Here is a 13,214-nt window from a genome sequence, read left to right as displayed (position 1 = left end):
GCAAGGCTGTGCCTTCCCCAGTGGCCTCTGCCCTCCTGCCCTCCCTGAACCCATCGCTTGCAATTTCTCCGGTATGGAGGCTGACTGCACTGACCCTTCCCTACTGTTCCCAGCCTCAGGGCTTCTGACAGCTCCGCACCTCCAGCAACCTGTGCCTTTAAGATGGGCCAAATGCACTCCTCAAAAGTCCTACCACAAAGCGAGACCGAGAGAGACAATAATAAGAGCAAGAAGCAGCCTGGGGGGAGGGGGGCAGGGCGGGGAATGATTTTTATTTTCCCAACCTTGCAAGTTCCCCTCAGCTCCAAAGCCATAGAGAGTTCTCTGAGAACAAATGAGTAATAACCCAGCCAAAAACACCTTCCTCGGAGCAGAGGGAGAAGACGGAGGGATTCTGGGTTTGATTAGAATTTTACTTCCAACCTGCAACCTCCCTGGTGCCAGCCTCCTACGCTCACCACCCCAGCCGAGCTTGAGCTTCGCTGCCCAGAGGCCGGAAGAGCTGGCAAGTGGGGAGGAGTGGGGCCCTTAGGCTCCTGAAGCTTCTGGGGGACCTCTAAGTGGCAGGAATGGGAAGGAGGTGAATCCTCCACCTGCTTCTCCAAAGAGGAAGGTTACAGGGGCATCTTGCAAGGGCTTAGGCTCTGTTTATGGCTAGAGCAAGTGGGCAAGCTTGGAACAGAGTTTGTTATGTGATCTGAGCCCCTGGAACCTCTCTCTTTCGCTCCTTCCTTCCCTCCCTCCCTCCCTCCCTCCCTCCCTCCCTCCCTCCCTCCCTCCTTCCTTCCTTCCTTCCTTCCTTCCTTCCTTCCTTCCTTCCTTCGCAGCGTCTTATATATCCTATAACTTACTATGTAGCCAAGGCTGCCTTTGTGTACCACCTTGCCAAGCTTACCTTCTTGTGGTTGGCATGGGACAGGAAGGGGACCAGGGACAAGGCTGCACTATCCAGATTTTGGGGTAAGGGCTCTGCCCTTCAGGACCATCTCTATGATACTGGGGTAAATCCCACCAGATCCCTCTCTCCTGTCCCTCTGCCATCCACACCACCATCTGTTCCCTCACTCACTGCTAGCCCCAGGTCCATGAAGGATGCTGTGTTAGGGCATTACACTAGGGTAGAGAAGAACGAGGACCTCAGGAATGACAGTTTTTATACCGAGCTCCTCTGACCCTGCTCCTGGAAATGGCTGTGCCTTCCCTGGTGGCTCCTGCTCTCACACATCCTCCTGGGTATTAGGGGACACTAGGGACACTCAGAGGACGCTTCCCAGTGAAGCTGCTATCTAAGCTGGGGCCCCCATGCTATTTATTTAGCCTTTTGAGATAGGGTTTATCTGTGTAACAGTTCTGAATTTCCTGTAACTCATTTTGTAGACCAGGTTGGGCTTGAATTCACTGAGCTCTGCCTTCCTCTGCCTCTGCCTCCAGGGTGCTGGGGTTAAAGGCCTGCACCACCACCACCTGGCTTGTCAATTTGACGCTAGCTCGGGTCATCACCAGGGAACCTCACTTGAGAAGATGCTCCCATTAGTCTGGTCTGCAGGCACACCTGTAGGGGAATTCTCTTAATTCATGATTGATGTGTGAGGACTCAGCCTACTTGGAAAGTGCCAACTTGGGCAGTGGTCCTGGATTATATAAACACAACGAGCTGAGGAAGCCACGAGAAGCTGGTGAGTAAACAGTTGGTAAGTAAATACGGCCTCTGCTTAGATTTTTGACTTCAGGTTCCTGCCCTGAATTCCTGCTCTGACTTCCCTCAATGACTGATAATGATCAATCACAGTGTAAGCCAAATAACCCCCCCCTCTCCACCCTCCCCACCCCAACCCCACGCAGGCTGTTGTGGGCATCAGCAATAGAAAACAAACTGGGACAGGTCCAAAGAGTGATTAGGAAGGAGGAAGGAGCAGAAATGAGGAAGAGAGCAGGACCTGCTGAGAGGAGAAATGAGAGCAGCCAGGCTTGGTGGCAGGGAAATAGGTGGTCTGATGGGAAGGGGTCTGTGTGGGTGGAGGGGAGTTCACACCCCATCATTCAGAGTCCCCACTGGTCTCAGCGGCATCTCTCTAGGAGGTTAACTATGGCCAGGGACGTCTCAGGACTTAGGGCGCTTCCATAACATTCAGGTCCTTAAGGCCTCCATTCTTAGGGTGTCACTGTCCTAGTCCTGTTTAGAAGGCGTGCAAGGGGCACTAGACTCCCCTGGCTTATGTCTAGTTTCCGGGAGCTTTGTCTACTCGGTGTCTCCCTGGAGTTGTCTTTGTACAAAGTCACATGCTTTGTTTTTGTTTTTGTTTTTTTGAGACAGGGTTTCTCTGTGGTTTTGGTTCCTGTCCTGGAACTAGCTCTTGTAGACCAGGCTGGTCTCGAACTCACAGAGATCCGCCTGCCTCTGCCTCCCGAGTGCTGGGATTAAAGGCGTGCACCACCACCGCCTGGCTAAAAGTCACATGCTTTGCCTGAGCAGTTCTGACCCAAGTACACGTGTAACATGGCAGAGAAATTGCAAGTGTCCCCCTGCCTAGTCCTGTTCCCCTACCCTTCTTAGGAGTCCTCTATGTAATGACACCTAGGGTATCCCTTGACCCTCCTAACAGTCTTTTGACAGAGACACCCTGATTAAACCCTGACCCCCGGGTAAACCACGGAGGAAAGAGCTTCAAATCTGTTTGCAGCTGCACTGGGAGGAACTGACAGAACCTGGATTTGAACACAGGGCAGCTGTCTAGAAAACCCCAGCCCCTAGCCGCCACAGGGGCCTCAACCAACCACGAACAGGCAGTCAGCAAAGGATGACAAGCTAAAACATCCTCTCCTGCCTCAGGATTGTAGTTGAGGGTGATTACGTGTGGATCCCCCATGTTCTCTGAGGCCTCGTGTCCTCCAGTCGTACCAGTAGCCAAGATAGTAGCTCTGGCGGCAACCGCATCTTCATGCTCCCCCCAGCATGCCAGCATCTCCGTGGAGAACAACACCTCCCTCAGCCACCCACTCCCCAGCTGCTCCTCAAACACCATTGTTACCACCACCGGGGTGGGTGTGGGTGGGTGTCATCGCCTGTGAGTTGCCTCACATGTGGATAGAGCAGCTGGGAAACCTGCTGAGGGGAGGGGTGATCCACTCAAACGGGACCTCACCCTCACTTAGATCCTTGAGTGACCCCCAGACCCCACAGGACTCAGGTTTCTGGCCAGGCTTGAGCTGGGGAAGGGAGAGTCTTCCATATGATAAGACCGGGGCTCTAGTCTTAATGCACCCCCAGGCTCAGGAGTATTCTCCTGGCTTCTCTGGGCCCCAGTTTTCCTTCTAGAGATAGCCAGCGGGCTTCCGGGGCCTTCCAGAGCTGGTGTGTGGAGCTCACTTCCATGTGAGTTCCCAAAGGGCTTGAATCATCTTTCCTCACGGCTGAGAATGGATTCAGAGCTCTGCAGCTGTATCTGTCTGCACAGATAGGGTCTCATTTAGCTCAATAACTGGACAGTGTCACCCTCCTGGTTAAAACAAAGCACGGGAAATGGAAACAACCTTCCTTGAGTGGCATCCTGTCTTTGGAAAACTCTTGTTTAGGGCTGGAGAAATGGCTCAGGTGGTAAAGCCCTGGCAGCCTGAGGGTCTGAGTTCAGATGTTCAGTACTTATATAAAAAGCCAGGCAGGCCGGGCGCTGGTGGCGCACGCTTTTAATTCCACACTCGGGAGGCAGAAGCAGGCAGATCTCTGTGAGTTCGAGGCCAGTCTGGTCTACAGAGTGAATTCCAGGACAGCCAGGGCTACACAGAGAAACTCTGTCTTGAAAAACAAAAACAAGGCTGGGCGGTGGTGGTGCACGTCTTTAATCCCAGCACCCGGGAGGCAGAGGCAGGTGGATCTCTGTGAGATGGAGGCCAGCCTGGTCTACAAGAGGTAGTTCCAGGACAGGCTCCAAAGCCACAGCGAAATGCTATCTTGAAAAACAAAGCAAACAAACAAAAATGAAAAAAAGAAAAACAACCCCCCCCCAACAAACAAACAAACAAACAAAAAATAAAACAAAGAAAAGCTGCCATGTAGGTGCTGGGAACTGAACTCGGGTCTTCTGGAAGAGCAGCCCACATTCTTTAACCGTTGAGCCATTTCTCCAGCCCCTCCTAGTCTTCTAACCTGGATTATGCTGCATTTAAGACTAAAACCTAAATCACCAACCGATAAGGTCAATGTTGTAGGAGCTTGGGGACATTGGGTCCCCAGTTTGGGATTGCCTGTTAAGGGTGAGGAGGAGCTCCCACAGAGATGACTGGGCCCGTTCACCTTGCGGGCAAGTGCTCAAACTGTGTGTGTGAGGTGGAGACAGGTTCCTGTATATATTCTCCCATCGCGGTAGCACAGGAGGTCCAGGGAGGAGGTGAGGCTGAGCAGCAGGGACGAAGGAGGACGTGTGTTCTGAGAAATTTGGGGAATTAGCTCTGAGGTTGCTCCAAGGAAAAAGTGATGTTTTGAATCAAGAGTTATTATATGTCTGAGCGCGAAGCTTTTTAAAGAACACCGTGTTTACTTAACAGTTGTGTTTATAGATTTACTTATACCTGGCTTGACTTCAAACAGAATCCGAAGCAGGTAATTATTCAATCAGATTGTGAACTCCTAGAAGGCAGGAAGTGTTGTCCCCCCTGTCTTCTGAAAGGCTAACTCCCACTCCCCATCCACCTCCCCACAAGCTGCATTCTTGGTCGAAATAATCTGGGTCTGTGCCTTTGTTCTTCATAGAAGTGCGATCTCAGCCAGTACATATATCATACATGTATCCATCTGTGCGTGTATTCACTCAACATGCCATTTACCCACCAGTAAACCAAACATCCATGCAACCCATGCAACCTAATGTCCATCTACACACTTATACACCATCTCTCCATCCAACAAATCCTCGATCACCAAACAAAACACCCAGCTAGCCAAATACCTAGCCAGCCTAATGCTCATTCATGCCCACCCACTTCCATCTATACATTCATCCGTGTGTCCATATATTTGTCTAACCAACTATTCATCCACTTATGTATCTGTGCAATCATCCAGTAATAAAGATATCTATCAGTCATTCACCCTTTCAGAACCCCTGGAAGCTGCCCAACAAAACAAGCTTCAAGGAGCTACATTTTCCCCAGAGATCACACTTTTCCCAGAGCTGTGTGACTTGCAGAGAAGACACTAACCATTGAGTAAAGGAAACCCAAGACCCCCAAAGACTCTGTGAAAGGAGATTATTATCCCTATATTTTATATGAGAAAAGAGAATTTTAGTGACTTGTCCAAGGTCATCTTTGAATTATCTGTTTGGCTGTCTGTCTGTGTGCGTTCGTTGGCACATGTGTGCCACAGTGTATATGTGGAGGTCAGAGGGCAACTCTTGGGTTTTCTTGTCACCAAGATCATCTTTAAGGGAGGTCTCCAAAGACCAGCATCTGGTTACAGAGCCCATTATCTTTTGCTCCCTACTGGGTGGGAGAAGAGAGAGGAGCAGCAGGTTTGCAAATAGACCTGGGTAGGGGAAGGAGGCAACACTCTCCCTATGCATATCATTGCTTGATCTTCCCCCTCCTCCCCCTTCTCCTCCTCCCCTCCTCCCCATCTTCCTCCTCTTCTGTAGTACATCTTAAATTTACTCTTCTCTCACATAACACATTCCAACCACAGCTTCCCCTCCCTCCACTCCTCACAGTCCCCTCCCACCTCCCCTCTCCCCCAGATCCATGCCCCACCACCCCCAGAAAAGAGGTGTGCTTCCTACTTCTTGTTGCTCCTCCGGGGAAGGTCCTAGCCTTGCACCTGGCCTCCATCTTCTTAACTATGCGACTCTGCAGGCCATTGTACCAGGGAGGGCCTGGGAAAGCCCACTAATGCCAACAGCATTGACTCCAGAAGCCCTGGCATGTTGACAAATAGGAACTGGACTGCTTTAAACTCAAGAGGAGCCTTATGTTTCTTATAGCCTGAAGTCCATTTCCTGCTTGCTTCACCTCCCCCACCCTCTGCTCTTTTTGCCTTGTGCACTGACATCTTGTTCATTTGTCTGCTTCACTTTTCTGAGCATGAATAACAGACTCTTTTTTTGGGGGGGGTGGAAAACAATTGTTCCTCTCTCGTTCTGGTTCTAACCCCAGCCAGGGGGTGGGTAGCCACCAGGCTGGGCCAATTGTAGTTACTCAGATCATGTCTGGGTGTGGCATAGAGGTAGCTGTCACCCAGCCTGACTAAGCAGAACCCTTCTGTGGGGCTTTCTAAGCGCGGCAGATGGGGAGAGTGTCTTTTTGTGGGCTGTTCAGAGGCTTCTCAGCTCTCGGATAGGAGCCCTTCACAGCTGAGCAGTGAGCAGCCACCAAAAAGGGAGAGAGCATCTTGATGGAGCCCAAGGACTAGTGTTGCCATGGCTCCTGGGTCAACTCCAGCTGAGATACCTTTGCTTTGTTTTTAGTTCAGGGATGGGTGGGCAACCCGCTGGCCCTCTCCTTCATGCTTGAATCGGGATTCTGTCCCTCGCAGGGAGTCAGTCTTGGCACCCACATTCCCATACCAGCGACTCCCAGGTCTCCTTTGGCCGAGCCCTCTCTTTTAGTTCTGCATCCCATCACGGTCAGTTTCTTTTACTTTTTTTTTTTTTTAAATTTTATTTTCCAGACAGGGTTTCTTTGTGTGTTCCTGGCTGTCCTGGAACATGTTCTATAGACCAGGTTGGCCTTGAACTCACAGAGATCCACCTGCCTCTGCCTTCCTGAGTGCTGGGATTAAAAGAGTGCACTGCCACTGGCAGGCACAGTTTCTTAAACTCCCCTTCTCAGTCTTGGAGATTTTTTCCCTCTCTGCTCCTGGCTCACACTCTTGAGTCTCTGTTTGTATCCAGCACAGTCTTGGTTATACTACTGCTGTGTAGCCTTCAATGGCTCCCCTTTATTCTTAAGGTTAAACTTAACTTTAAGAAATGAAACTTCGGCTGGGTGGTGGTGGTGTATGCCTTTAATACCAGCACTTGGGAGGCAGAAGCAGGTGGATCTCTGTGAATTTCAGGCCAGCCTGGTCTACAGAGCGAGTTCCAGGACAGCCAGGGCTACATACTGGACTGTCTCAAAACAAAAATCAATCAAACAAACAAAAACATCCCAAACCAAACCAAACCAACCAAACAAAACTTCTGTGTCTGGAGAGAAGGTTCAGTGTCTTCAGAGCACCTGCGGGACTTTCAGAGGACCAGAATTTGGTTCTCAGGACCCACATAGAAGCTAACAACTACCAGCAACTAACTCACTCACTCACTCACTCACTCACTCACTCACTCACTAACTAACACTAACTAACTAATTAGCTAACAAGTACCTGCAACTCTAGCTTCAGAGGATCCGGTACCCTTTTCTTTATTTTATGTGTTGAGTGTTTTGTCTGCATGTATGTGTATGTACCACAAGCATGTCACATGCCGGTGGGGCTAGAAGAGGCCGTCACATCCCTTGGAAGGAGGGCTACAGAGTTGTGAGCCCACACATGAGTGCTGGGAACCAAACCTGGATCCTCTGCAAGAGCAGCAGGTGCTTTTAACCTCGGAGCCACCTTTGTGGCTCCCATATGCCTCATTTCTAATTCTTCAACCATTTCGAATTTACGGCGCTTTATCCGACTCCTTCCAGTTCTTATACAAGCGTGGTGTGGTTGTCCACACACACACACACACACACACACACACACACACACACACACACACACACCGTGCTACTAACAACAGCGTAGACATTTCCCATAGCATTTCAGCAACTTTCCCAGGGTTGTCTTGTTTCTGTCTAAGGCTCTGGTCAGGACACTAGACTGGCTTTTCAGTAGAGCACCAGAAATCCTTCACGATCTAACCTATGGCTTCCTCCAGCCTGCCCCTGGTCCCTTTTCCCCACCTCCTTCTGCTCTGGTTACCCAGATTGGACTGCACTTTCTGTAAGGGACTAGGCCTTCTTTCACTCCCGGGACGCTGCACATCTCTCCTCCTGACCCTTCCTTTTCCCTTCTAACATTTAGTCATCCCTGAGGACTGACTTGGGGTGCTCTCCTCCATGGAATCTTCCTGACCTTCTGTTATATCCCCCACCCCCCACTGAACTTTTTTTTCTCCTTTTGAGATAGGGTTTCTTTGTGTAACAGCTCTGGCTGTCCTGGAACTCACTTTGTAGACCAGGCTGTCCTCGAACTCACAGAGATCCACCTGCCTCTGCCTTCTGAGTGGTGGGAGTAAAGTTGTGCGCCACCATGTCCAGCTCCTCACGACGCCTTTTGCCCCAATTCTGATTATTGATTTCCTGGTCTTCCTGGTTATGCTGGAGCCCTCTGGGGCCAGCACCCCATTTCATTATCTCCGTGGGAATACAGTGAGATGGGAAATAGTGACTTTCACAGAAGTACTGCCTCAGGTCAGAGACAGGAGTCAGGCAGCCTAGGGAGACACCCAGGGAGGCTTGTAAGTATGGCTGTGCCGCAGGCATATTTGATGGAGTTCTTTCTATAGTGTGGGCTTTGCCATCCCCCTCTTTTTGCAGATGAAGGATCAGACACCTGCTCAGGCAGGCGCACAGCTACTAGGAGGTGGGTCACCGAACTGCTTGGTTGGCAGAGACTGCTCTAGACCTGTGCAGGTGGGCAGGCGGGAAGGTTCCAGGCTGGGGCAGCCGATGAAGCTGTCATTTTGGAAGGTGAGTCTGAGGAACCCCAGTTCCTGCAGAGCTTCTGCCAAGGGGATATGTTTTAGGTTACTCACGAACATAATAGGTGTCAGGGGTGGGGTGTGCTAGGTGGTTTTATGTCAAGTTGGCACAAGCTAGAGCCATCTGAAAGGAAAGAGCCTCGATGAAGAAAATGCCTCCTCCATAAGATCAGCTGTAACGCATTTTCTTAATTATGATTGACGGGGAAGGGCAAGAAAAGCAGGTTAAGCAAGCCACAAGGAGCAAGCCAGTAAACAGCTTCCCTCCATGGCCTCTGCATCAGCTCCTGCCTCCAGGTTCCTGCTGTGTTTGGGTTCCTGTCCCAACTTCCTTCAACTATGTACTATGATGTGGAAAAGTAAGTCAAAGAAACCCTTTCCTCCCCAAAGGCAGGGTTGGCTTTTAGCTGTGCTGTGTCATCATAGCAACAGTAACCCTGAGTAAGATGGGGAGGGGGATCTACGTGGTAATGTGGGGCCGGGGAAGAGAGGAACCCACTGCCCCGGTGATGGAGGCCACTGGTATTTGGGGATATTGCTCCTAGAATGTTCTGAGAACTGGAAGCAAGCCAAGGAGTATCTTGGGGGAGAAGGAGCACCAAGTCCCCGAGAAAGTGGAGATATGAGGGCCGGCAGGGCGGAGTCAGGACACATCTGCCTGAGCAAGCCCCTGATACTGAGTTCTAGCAATTTGGATGTTGGGGCCCCTCTGGGCACCTGCTGCTGTGTATGCTGTTTACAGTCTGGCTTCCTTGACCGCCATTGTGCATAGCTGTGCCCTATATGGCTTGTGTGTGTTGCACTGGACAAGCCCCCTTATACTTGCTGTCTTCAATGCATCCTTCCACTACCCAAACAGAATACCACATTAGTTCCACAACAACAAGATTAGGAGAGGGTGGCTGAATAGGCAAAACGACCTTCCCAAGGTCACACATTGAGAGGGGGGTAAACCAAGCATGAATGAATGCAGGCCCAGGAGCTTGGCCTGGGTCTGAGAGGCTTCTTTCCCTCTCTCATAACTTCTGAGAAGCAGCAGCTGCCACACACACTGAATGAATGAGTCGGGTTAGGAAGGGGGGAAAAGAGCCATGCGTCACAATCCCATTTGCATCCGGAAGGAGGCCTGGATCCATTGCTCAATCAACCCTCATCACAAATGTCTGAGGCCTCACTGGAGCTGGGCCTTTGGACCTGCTGGAAGTCACTAGCGGGTCACACACCTGTGCAGAGATCCAATCCTCAGATACGTGTATCTTCACATTGACTCACTGACAGCCTCCCAGGCAGGCACTTACCCATCAATCAGTTGAGGTCCTTGGAGTCTCCCCCATGCCTTAGATAGGGGTGCCCCATAAATAAATGCTGGGGAATTTGGTTTTCACTAAAGAATTCAAGAGACTGGAATTTCAGTAGTAGAGCCCACCTTCCCATTGTCTCCTAATTTTTCAGAGAAAATGTTGGACAATCTAACAGAAAAGCCCCTGAGGGACCTGGGAGATGAGGTCACCAGCACTGGGAGGGGTGGTCCCCCTGGAATCAATGCTGTGTGGAGCTTTTAGTTCTTTCTGAAAGAAACAGGTAATGTTGGCTTTGGCTGGTCTGCATCCCCCCACTTTTTCTTCTCTCCTCTCCTCTCTTCTTTCCTTTTTTTTTTTTTTTTTTGGGCAGGGTCTCCCTACCTAGCCCCAACTGTCCCAGAACTCTCTCAGTACACCTGGCTGCCTTTAAACTCAGAGCTCCACCTGCCTCTGCCTTCTGAGTGCTGGGATTAAGGATGTGTTCCACCACCGTACCTGGGTCTTTTCTTTTTGCAATTTAATTTTATTATTTTTGTATGTGCATGTTTTTTTTGACTTCATGTATATATGTGCACCATGTGCATGCCTGCTGCCCACAGAGGCCGGAAGAGGGTGTCAGATGCCCTGGAACTGGAGTTACAGATAGTTCTGAGCTGGTCGTGAACTGCTATCTGGGTTGACACTGAGCCGTCTCTACCAGCACCTCTCCTCCCTGGCTTCTTCTCCTAGGGCCAATTGCTGCCTTCAAGCTGAGCTTGAGTTCAAGTCAGTTGCCTTGCCTCAGCCTCCTGAGTGCTGTGATTACAAACAAGAGCCACCGGACCTGGTTCAACCTTACTCCCTTCTACCGTCCACTTGCACAGCAGGAAGTCTCTGACTTGTTCTCTGTGCAAGCGAGGTGAACCTTGGAGCAAAGACCAGTTTCAAATCAAGTTCAATATACTGTTTTGCTCTGTAGCTCTGAGCAACTTACAATACTTGGCCTCTAAGCCTCACCTTACCCATCTGTAAAATGGAGAGTTTAGTACCTCCCTACAGGATATGGGGAAGACTGGCCAAGATCGTTTGTCTAAAATGCCCAGCGCAGAGCCAAAGAGCTGACTCCACGGGCAAGCACTTTCTACATGATATATGTCTGCGTTTCTCTTGAGTGAGTTATGTAGGGGTAAAATTGCTGGGTCAGCTGGTGTTTGCTGAGCATGTGGTAAAAAATGCCTTGACTGTTGTACATGTGTGTCAGCATGTAGGAAAGTCCATGTTCCAGGGCTGGGATGAGACTCTGTTGGTCAAGTGTTAGCCTAGTAAGGCCGAGACAGTGTTTGGTCCCCGGCACCACATAAGTTTGCTATAGCAGCACACGTCTGTAACCCAGGATTGAGATAAAAAGGCAGGAGCATCAGTAGTTGAAGGTCATCCTTGGCTATGTGGTGTAGCCAGGCCAGCCTGGGCTACAGAAAACAGTCTGAAAGGAAGGAAGGTAAGAAAAAGTGAAGGCAGGGAGTCCACTTATCTCTCTGTCATGATTAACGCTTGAACCCAGAACTCCTGCCTAAAACGCCAAGCTGTGGAGAGACTGTGAGCTTGAGAGGGTGGTGCTTTGGTTGGGCTGCCCATCCCTGTGGGGATTTAGCCTGTTAGTGGTACACACCCCCCCCCAAGAAACTTTCAGCTCTGTGTTGTCACTTTTTACTGGGGGGGGTGCAAAGCAGAGAGCCCCCCGCCATGGGAGGGGACGAGTGTTCATTCCAGAGGGAAGAGCCGGTGCCGGCAGACTTGGTGGTGGGGGGGTGAATGCTCCGACTTTGCAGCCAGGTCAGACTGGATCCCATCCTCTGCCCACTCCCCTACCTACTAATCTTGGTTGGGACTTCCATTCTTTCTTCTATAAAATGGAGGAAAAACCTAACTCGATTACACTGGGGTGATAATTGCCTAGTCTCGACAAGTTCAAGGACTAGTCATTGATGACCTACTATGTGCCAGGGCTTCGCTGTTCTTGGTGAGGAGGAACCAGGAGGACAGAAGACAGTCCCTGCCGTTGGAGGCCATTGACAGCAGGCAGACAGATCCCAAGTAGAATCGGTGAGCGTCACCTGTGACCAGCCCAGCAATGCTAGGAGGTGTGTAGCTTTCTGCTTCAGAAGGGCTCCAGGAGAGGTGTTACTTAAGGTGATGCTTGAGAGGGGCATGATGGGAGCTGGGGGAACAGTGCCTTGGGTGTGGGAACAGCATATGCCAAAGAGAGAGAGAGAGAGAGCAGCACAGAGGAGCTGTGGACTGTTGGGGTCTGGTGAAGCCTTGAGGAGCTCTGAGCTTTCTATGAAGGGCGAGTTTCTGTTCCCTACGCTCACACCGACTGTTATTCTTCCTCTTCCCCTGACCTGCCTGAACCTCTTTGTGAAAACTCAGAGCCCAGCAGGTGCAGAGCTGGGGGCTGCAGCCAGATGAGCTGGATTTCCTTCTCCAACCTCTCAGGCAGGCCTGGCAAGCTGTGGGCACCAGCTGGTGGCTAGAGTGGTTCCGATTGAGGGTGGTCCAAGGGCCTGGCGTGGGGGAACCATCTGCTGCTTCCTATTGTCCACTGCTCCATTGTCTGGTCCACACCCTCTGCTCTAGGGACCGGGAGGAACAATGGGAGAACATGATCCCTGGGCTCTTGTTTCTAGGCTTGCCCCTGGCTCCTCTATGACACGAGGAGAACACCCTCCTGGGGCAGAGGTGGGGGTAAGGAGGTTGTGGAGGGTGGCTCTGTCAGGCACCACAGGCATCCCGCCCTCTCTCATCGCTATCTCCTTGGCAACTGCAGCTGCCACCTTGTTACAGTTTTTTTTTTTTGTCTCCTAGGTGTTTTTTTTTTTTTTCTTCCTCCTTCAGGTTCCCCCAGAGAATAGGGTGTCTCACTTTGGAAAGCAGTGTGGCGGTTTCTCAGGAAATTCGGGATCAACTTACCCCTGGACCCAGCAATACCACTCTTGGGAATATACCTAAGAGATGCCCTATCATACAACAAAAGTATATGCTCAACTATGTTCATAGCAGCATTGTTCGTAATAGCCAGAACCTGGAAACAACCTAGATGCCCTTCAATGGAAGAATGGATGAAGAAAGTATGGAATATATACATATTAGAGTACTACTCAGCAGTAAAAAACAAGAACTTCTTGAAGTTTGCATGCAAATGGATGGAAATAGAAAA

General features: G+C 50.5%; 1 long non-coding RNA gene across 2 annotated transcripts; it reads left to right on the top strand.

The window, feature by feature from the left end:
* Window positions 1–857: 857 nt before the first annotated feature.
* On the top strand, window positions 858–12,136 carry LOC126510347 (uncharacterized). 2 transcript variants are annotated; one of them, XR_007594351.1, is made up of 5 exons: window positions 858–1,676; window positions 8,554–8,706; window positions 9,002–9,076; window positions 10,170–10,298; window positions 12,002–12,136. It is a non-coding gene; the product is annotated as an uncharacterized lncRNA (long non-coding RNA). The 2 variants fall into 2 exon arrangements; XR_007594350.1 differs by lacking the exon at window positions 858–1,676 and having other exon boundaries at window positions 2,482–8,706.
* The last annotated feature ends 1,078 nt before the right edge of the window (window positions 12,137–13,214 follow it).

This window comes from Alexandromys fortis, unplaced genomic scaffold (genome assembly GCF_014885135.2).
Source record: "Alexandromys fortis isolate MF-2015 unplaced genomic scaffold, M_Fortis_MF-2015_v1.1 scaffold_26, whole genome shotgun sequence".
Classification (NCBI taxonomy): Eukaryota; Metazoa; Chordata; class Mammalia; order Rodentia; family Cricetidae; genus Alexandromys; species Alexandromys fortis.
The sequence above is the reverse complement of the archived record's forward strand: the minus strand, read 5'-3'. Positions and strand labels throughout refer to the sequence as shown.